Source organism: Coptis chinensis, chromosome 2, assembly GCF_015680905.1.
Source record: "Coptis chinensis isolate HL-2020 chromosome 2, ASM1568090v1, whole genome shotgun sequence".
Taxonomy (NCBI): domain Eukaryota; kingdom Viridiplantae; phylum Streptophyta; class Magnoliopsida; order Ranunculales; family Ranunculaceae; genus Coptis; species Coptis chinensis.
In genome coordinates this window covers 60636677-60645000 of record NC_141457.1, presented here as the reverse complement: position 1 = coordinate 60645000, position 8324 = coordinate 60636677, and the positions used below count along the sequence as shown (strand labels likewise).

The following is an 8324-nucleotide window of genomic DNA, read 5'->3' as shown; positions in this document are numbered from 1 at the left end:
GACCTTAGAATGACTAAATATGGATGCCAAGGTGTCTCTTTTTATTAATGAATGGTGGCGGCTTCAGCGATTTTGAATAGAATATAAATATAGAATTCATACGTTCCGTGTAAGACATGAAGTAGTTCCATCTTGGCATTTATACATTGAGATATAAATACACTAGGTTGGAAAAAAAAAGTTTTTGCGTTAAGCGAAGCCAAATAAGGGGTTTTCCAAGATTTGAAAGGTCCGTTGAGCCTCATGGCTATGTCATAATAGATCCGAACACTTGCCCCGGATCGACTTCCGCACCATAATTGCTCTAGTGAATAACTAAAGAAAATGGATAGATGGGAGATAGAAGAGAAAGCAACTAATTATAAGTATCTCTCAAATATTTACTAATTACTTGACTGTTGGCGGGTCTCTTTGTATGTTGTCCGGAAAGAGGAGGACTAAATGATTATATTCATTTGGAATCGAAGTTAAAATTTTGGTGGATAGGGATCCCGTAAAACTTCTTTTCGAGGAATGGGCCGACCGGGTCATTTCTCAAGAACAATAGCTAAGGGCCCGGATACTACCACTTGGATCTGGAACCTACATGCCGATGCTCACGATTTCGATAGTCATACCGGTGACTTGGAAGAGATTTCTCGAAAAGTATTTAGTGCCCATTTCGGTCAACTCTCCATTATATTTCTTTGGCTGAGTGGCATGTATTTCCACGGTGCCCGGTTTTCCAATTATGAAGCATGGCTAAGTGATCCTACTCACATTGGACCCAGTGCCCAGGTGGTTTGGCCAATAGTGGGCCAAGAAATATTGAATGGTGATGTGGGCGGGGGTTTCCGAGGAATACAAATAACCTCCGGCTTTTTTCAGATTTGGCGAGCATCTGGAATAACTAGTGAATTACAGCTCTATTGTACTGCAATTGGTGCATTGGTTTTTGCAGCATTAATGCTTTTTGCCGGTTGGTTCCATTATCATAAAGCTGCTCCAAAATTGGCTTGGTTCCAAGATGTAGAATCTATGTTGAATCACCACTTAGCGGGGTTGCTAGGACTTGGGTCTCTTTCTTGGGCGGGGCACCAAGTACATGTATCTTTACCGATTAACCAATTTCTAGACGCTGGAGTAGATCCTAAAGAGATCCCACTTCCTCATGAATTTATCTTGAATTGGGATCTTTTGGCTCAACTTTATCCCAGTTTTGCCGAGGGAGCAACCCCATTTTTCACCTTGAATTGGTCAAAATATGTGGAATTTCTTACTTTTCGTGGAGGATTAGATCCAAGAAACGAGGGGGTCTATGGTTGACCGATATTGCACACCATCATTTAGCTATTGCAATTCTTTTTCTGATAACCGGTCACATGTATAGGACCAAGCTTGGGCATTGGTCATGGCACGAAAGATATTTTAGAGGCTCATAAAGGTCCATTTATCGGCCGGGGCCATAAGGGCCTATATGAGATCCTAACAACGTCATGGCATGCTCAATTATCTCTTAACTTAGCTATGTTAGGCTCTTTAACCATTGTTGTCGCTCACCATATGTATTCCATGCCCCCTTATCCATATCTAGCTATCGACTATGGTACACAACTTTCGTTGTTCACGCATCACATGTGGATCGGTGGATTTCTCATAGTTGGTGTTGCTGCGCATGCAGCCATTTTATGGTAAGAGACTATGATCTAACTACTCGATACAATGATCTCTTAGATCGTGTACTTAGGCACCGCGACGCAATCATATCACATCCGAATCGGGCATGCATTTTTCTAGGCTTTTCGCGGTTTTGGTTTGTATATTCATAATGATACCATGAGCTTTAGGGCGCCCCTCAAGATATGTTTTCAGATACCGCTATACAATTACAAACCCGTCTTTTGCTAATGGATACAAAACACCCATGCTTTAGCACCCGGTGTAACAGCTCTGGTGGTGCAACAACAAGCACCGGCTTGACTTGGGGGTGGTGGTTTAGTAGCAAGAGGGGCGACAAAGGTGGCTTTGTTACCTATTCCATTAGGAACCGCAAATTTTTGGTACACCATATTCATGCATTTACGATCCATGTGGACGGTATTGATTTTGTTGAAAGGTGTTCTATTTCGCCGTAGTTCCCGTTTGATACCCGATAAAGCAAATCTTGGTTTTCGTTTCCCTTGTGACGGACTGGAAGAGGAGGGACATGTCAAGTATCCGCCTGGGATCATGTCTTCTTAGGTCTATTGCGGATGTACAATGCTATTTCGGTAGTAATATTCCATTTTAGTTGGAAAATGCGGTCGGATGTTTGGGGTAGTATAAATGATCAAGGGGTGGTAACTCATATCACGGGAGGAAACTTTGCGCAGAGTTCCATTACTATTAATGGGTGGCTCCGTGATTTTTATGGGCCCGTGCATCCCGGGTAATTCAGTCTTATGGGTCGTCATTATCTGCATATGGCCTTTTTTTTTCTTAGGTGCTCATTTTGTGTGGGCTTTCGGTTTAATGTTTCTATTCAGTGGGTCGGTTATTGGCAAGAACTTATTGAATCTATCGTTTGGGCTCATAACAAGTTAAAAGTTGCTCCTGCTATTCAGCCTAGAGCCTTGAGCATTGTACAAGGGCGTCTTTGTAGGAGTAACCCATTACCTTCTAGGTGGAATTGCCACAACATGGGCTTCTTCTTAGCAAGAATTATTGCGATAGGATAATGGCTAGGAGGATTTGAAAGGCATTATGGCATTACGATTTCCAAGGTTTAGCCAAGGCTTAGCTCGGGACCCCACTACGGCGTCGATTTGGTTTGGTATTGCTACCGCACATGACTTGACTCGAGAGTCATGATGATATTATTCTTGAAGAACGTCCTTTATCGTAATATTTTTGCTTCTCACCGGCAGTTAGCAATAATTTTTACGTGGACTTCGGAAATCTGTTTCATGTAGCTTGGCAAGGAAATTTTGAGTCATGGGTACGAGACCCTTTACACGTAAGACCTATTGCTCATGCAATTTGGGATCCTCATTTTGGTCAACCGGCTGTGGAAGCCTTTACTTTCGAGGAGGTGCTCGGGCCCGGTGAATATAGCTTATTCTCGGTGTTTATCGGTGGTGGTATACTATCGGCTTGCGCGACTAATGAAGATCTTTATACTAGAGCTATTTTTTATTATTTCTTTCTGCCATATCCTTAATAGCGGGTTGGTTACACCTACAACCGAAATGGAAACCAAGCGTTTTCGTGGTTCAAAATGCCGAATCTCGCCTCAACCATCATTTTCCGGACTCTTCGGAGTAAGTTCCTTGGCACGGGACGGGTATTTAGTTCACGCCGCTATTCCCGCATCTAGGGGAGTACGTTGAGGTGGAATAATTTCTTAGATGTATTACCACATCCCCAAGGGTTAGGCCCGCTTTTTACAGGTCAATGGAATCTTTATGCCCAAAACCCCGATTCCGGTAGTCATTTATTTGGTACCTCCCAAGGGGGGGGGGACTGCCATTCTAACCCTTCTCGGGGGATTTCATCCACAAACGCAAAGTTTATGGCTGACCGATATTGCTCATCATCATTTAGCTATTGCAATTATTTTTCTCGTTGCTGGTCATATGTATAGAACTAACTTCGGGAGATCTTTTAGAAGCACATATTCCTCCGGGGGGTCGATTGGGGCGTGGACATAAGGGTCTTTATGACACAATCAATAATTCGATTCATTTTCAATTAGGCCTTGCTCTAGCCTCTTTGGGGTTATTACTTCTTTGGTAGCTCAACACATGTACTCTTTACCGCTTATGCATTCATAGCACAAGACTTTACTACTCAAGCTGCGTTATATACCCATCATCAATACATTGCAGGATTCATCATGACAGAGCCTTTGCTCATGGAGCTATATTTTTCATTAGAGATTACAATCCGGAGCAGAATGAGGATAATGTATTGGCAAGAATCTTAGACCATAAAGAAGCTATCACATCCCATTTAAGCCGGGCCAGCCTGTTTTACGGGATTCCATACCCCAGGACTTTATGTTCATAACGACGTGATGCTCGCTTTTGGTACTCGGAGAAACAAATATTGATCGAACCCATATTTGCCCAATGGATACAATCTGCTCATGGCAAGACTTCATACGGATTCGATGTACTTTTATCCTCAACTAACGGCCCCGCATTCAACGCGGGTCGAAGCATATGGTTGCCGGCTGGTTAAATGCTATTAATGAGAATAGTAATTCATTATTTTTAACAATAGGCCCGGCAACTTTTTAGTTCATCATGCTATTGCTCTAGGTTTACATACGACTACATTGATCTTAGTAAAAGGTGCTTTAGATGCACGTGGTTCCAAGTTAATGCCAGATAAAAAGATTTCGGTTATAGTTTTCCTTGCGACGGTCCGGGACGCGGCGGTACTTGTGATATTTCCGCTTGGGACGCGTTTTATTTGGCGGTTTGGATGTTAAATACCATTGGATGGGTTACTTTTATTGGCATTGGAAACACATCACATTATGGCAGGGTAACGTTTCACAGTTTAATGAATCTTCCACTTATTTGATGGGATGGTTAAGAGATTACCTATGGTTAAACTCTTCACAACTTATCAATGGGTATAACCTTTTGGTATGAATAGTTTATCGGTATGGGCGTGGATGTTCTTATTTGGACATCTTGTTTGGGCTACTGGGTTTATGTTCTTAATTTCCTGGCGTGGATATTGGCAGGAATTAATTGAAACTTTAGCATGGGCTCATGAACGCACGCCTTTGGCTAATTTGATTCGATGGAGAGATAAACCAGTGGCTCTGTCCATTGTGCAAGCAAGATTGGTTGGATTAGCCCACTTTTCTGTAGGTTATATATTCACTTACGCAGCTTTCTTGATTGCCTCTACATCAGGCAAATTTGGTTAATTCATTTTTTGAATGAATATGTTCTATCATCGACAATCTCATTTTGTTCGATGTAGAGGGTGGTCCACCTTCTTATATTTCTACATCTAGGATCCGACTTGTATCATTGATAATAATAGGAACTGAACCATTATGGCAAGGAAAAGTTTGATTCAGAGGGAGAAGAAGAGGCAGAGATTAGAACAGAAATATCATTTGATTCGTCGATCCTCAAAAAAAGAAATAAAAGAAATTCCGTCGTTGAGTGATAAATGGGAAATTTATGGAAAATTACAATCTCCACCACGCAATAGTGCACCTACACGTCTTCATCGACGTTGTTTTTCGACCGGGAGACCGAGAGCTAACTATCGAGACTTTGGGTTATCCGGACACATACTTCGTGAAATGGTTCATGCATGTTTGTTACCAGGTGCAACAAGATCAAGTTGGTAAGGATAAAACTATCCCTTCATGTTTCTATTGATCTCTATGATCGATGATCATAGAGATCCCCCTTTACCATTCTGTATAAATGAGCTATTCTATTTGTATAGGTATGGTAGAGGGGCATATCCAATCCTCGTTTGTACATTAGTTCCCATCTCCTCTCTTCAACGCGGGGTAGAGCAGCTTGGTAGCTCGCAAGGCTCATAACCTTGAGGTCACGGGTTCAAATCCTGTCTCCGCAATATTGATCGATTTTTTTGTCAAAAAAATTTTAGGTCGGACTCTGTTAACTAGTCAGTAATTACTATTTTTCTTTTTGGATTGAAGGAAAAGAAGTAGGAAGAGAAGATAGAACCACTACACTATCGTAGTAAACTCTACCGAATCATTCATCCTATTACATTTTTTTCACTATAGGCGGATAGCGGGGAATCGAACCCGCGTCTTCTCCTTGGCAAAGAGAAATTTTACCATTCGACCATATCCGCAATTTTTTTATTGTTCCTGATAAGCACGTATATGTCCTCACATATATGATATATCATGCTTGGATCATTATTTTGCAGGGACAGATATTATTTTCAGATTCAGAACGATTCCAATTATTCTTATAATTCTAATTATATAACATACATGAAACAAAAAAAGAAATATTATATATATATGTTATAGTTATAAAAAAAATATAATATTTCTTTTTTTGTTTCATTCAAGAAGTTGGACTTTGACCCCCCAATTTTTTTTTTTTTTTTTTTTTTTTTTTGACTCATCTTATATTATGGAATATATTTTGGAATTTTAATGTGTCTCACAACACCGAAGGGATTCGGGGGGTTCGTTTTCTTTTTTGATCTGGGAAATACTGAATCGGTTCAAGAGATGAGAGAATTAAGGATAGCTACTAGAAAGACTAATCCAATCCATAATGATGTACCGAAAAATACAACATTTTTGTTACTTGACCAACCATCAGAAGAAGCAAATACAACGGGTACACTAATCAATAAGATTGATGAAGTAGCAATTAATGCAAAAACAGCCAATTGGAAAGCAATAGTCATGCTTCTAATCCTCCAAGCTACCAACAAATAAACTATACACCATTTGATCCCTCTCTCAGCCAAAAATTGTAATAAAATGCATCATGGGGATTTGACCATGAACCCATTGATCCTATAGGACTTATTATCACTTTATTCGGACATGGAGTCGCTGGAGCTTTTTTTTACTTCACAAACGTGCATGCCGCCCACGCTCATATATACAGATAGATAAATAAAAATAGATATACCCATAACGGGGTGTTTCTACGGATAGTGATGGTATCAACTCATATGGCCATGTTCTATTTTGGAGAATACAAATAAAATAAATGGAGATTGTCTTTCGGAGAGATGGTGAGCGGTTGATAGCTCCGGTCTTGAAAACCGGTATAGTTCTTTGTTCAGAACTATCGAGGGTTCGAATCCCTCTCTCTCCTTTTACCCGTTGAATCTATTTCTTTCTTTATTTGTTTCGCCCGGCTCGGCTAGGCCACCTAGCCGAGCCAAAAAACAATAGATATAACTGAGTTAAAAAAAAGTAAGACTTTTTCATCAAGTATCAACTGATTCCAATTCCAATACGTATGGTGGGATCAAAATAATTCCTACTTCAGATATTTGATCTTATGTCTCAGTTAAGAGGGGTCATGAAAAGAACAGTTCTAAATCACGATCAATTCCTTTTTCAAATCCTGCTGCTGGCTACACGGGCCCTTCCCGCATGCCACAAATGACCCACGAATAGGAAGAATCCTAGAACAAAATGAGAGGTAGCTAACCAACTTCTAGGAGAAACATAATTGACTGCATTGATCTCGGTAGCTACACCACCCACGGAATTTAAAGAACCTAAAGGAGCATGCGTCATATATTCCGCGGAACGACGTTCTTGCCAAGGTTGTATGTCTTTTTTCAGCCTACTCAAGTCCAAACCGTTGGGACCCCTTAAAGGTTCTAACCAAGGAGCACGGAGATCCCAAAAACGCATAGTTTCTCCTCCAAAAATGACCTCTCCGGTCGGGGAACGATTAGATATTTACCTAAACCAGTAGGTCCTTGCTTGCGGATCCCACGTTAGCCCCAAGACGTTGGTCTCTAACTAGAAAAGTGAATGCTTGAGCTTGAGAAGCTGGCCCAGTGGGCCCGTAAAACTCACTAGGATAGGCGGTATTATTGAACCGGACAAAACAACAAGCGATGAAACCAAAATGGATAAAGCGACTAAACTATAAGACAAGTAAGCCTCCCTGGACCATACAAGTGCTCGCCGAGCCCATGCAAAGGGTTTGGTTAAGATATGCCAGATTCCACCAAATATACAAATAGAACCTAACCATACATGTCCTCCAACTATATCTTCTAAATCGTCCACACTAACAATCCAACCCTCTCCCCCAAAGGGAGATTTTAGTAAATAACCAAATATAACATTTGGGCTAAGTGTCAAGTTGGTAATTTTTCTTACATCTCCCCCCCCAGGAGCCCAGGTATCATATACCCCCCCAAAAAAAAGAGCCTTGAGTACTAGAAGAAAAGCACCTATACCTAACAAGATTAAGTGAATACCCAAAATTGTGGTCATTTTATTTCTATCTTTCCATACATAACCGAAGAATGGAAAAGATTCTTCAAGAGTTTCGGGTCCGAGAAGTGAATGATAAATACCACCAAAGCCCAATACTGCAGAGGAAATTAAGTGAAGTACTCCGGATACAAAGTATGGAAAGGTGTCTATAACCTCCCCGCCAGGACCTACCCCCCAACCTAGAGTAGCTAGGTGGGGAAGTAAAATCAATCCTTGTTCATACATGGGTTTCTCCGGGTACGAAATGAGCCACTTCAAATAGGTTCATTGCTCCGGCCCAGAATCACGATTAATCCAGCATGGGCCAATGGAGCCCCGAGTAGTTTACCGGACAAATTGATAAGTCGGGCGTTCCCGCCCCACC

General features: G+C 41.1%; 1 non-coding gene and 1 pseudogene across 2 annotated transcripts; both read left to right on the top strand.

The window, feature by feature from the left end:
• The first annotated feature begins 2721 nt into the window (after positions 1 to 2721).
• Positions 2722 to 5457, top strand: LOC147516937 (photosystem I P700 chlorophyll a apoprotein A2 pseudogene; annotated as a pseudogene). Its single transcript, XR_015213052.1, has 2 exons — positions 2722 to 2791; positions 2931 to 5457. The product of XR_015213052.1 is annotated as a photosystem I P700 chlorophyll a apoprotein A2 pseudogene (transcript).
• A 43-nt stretch (positions 5458 to 5500) lies between these two features.
• On the top strand, positions 5501 to 5574 carry TRNAM-CAU (transfer RNA methionine (anticodon CAU)). Its single transcript has one exon. It is a non-coding gene; the product is annotated as a tRNA-Met (tRNA).
• Positions 5575 to 8324: the final 2750 nt, after the last annotated feature.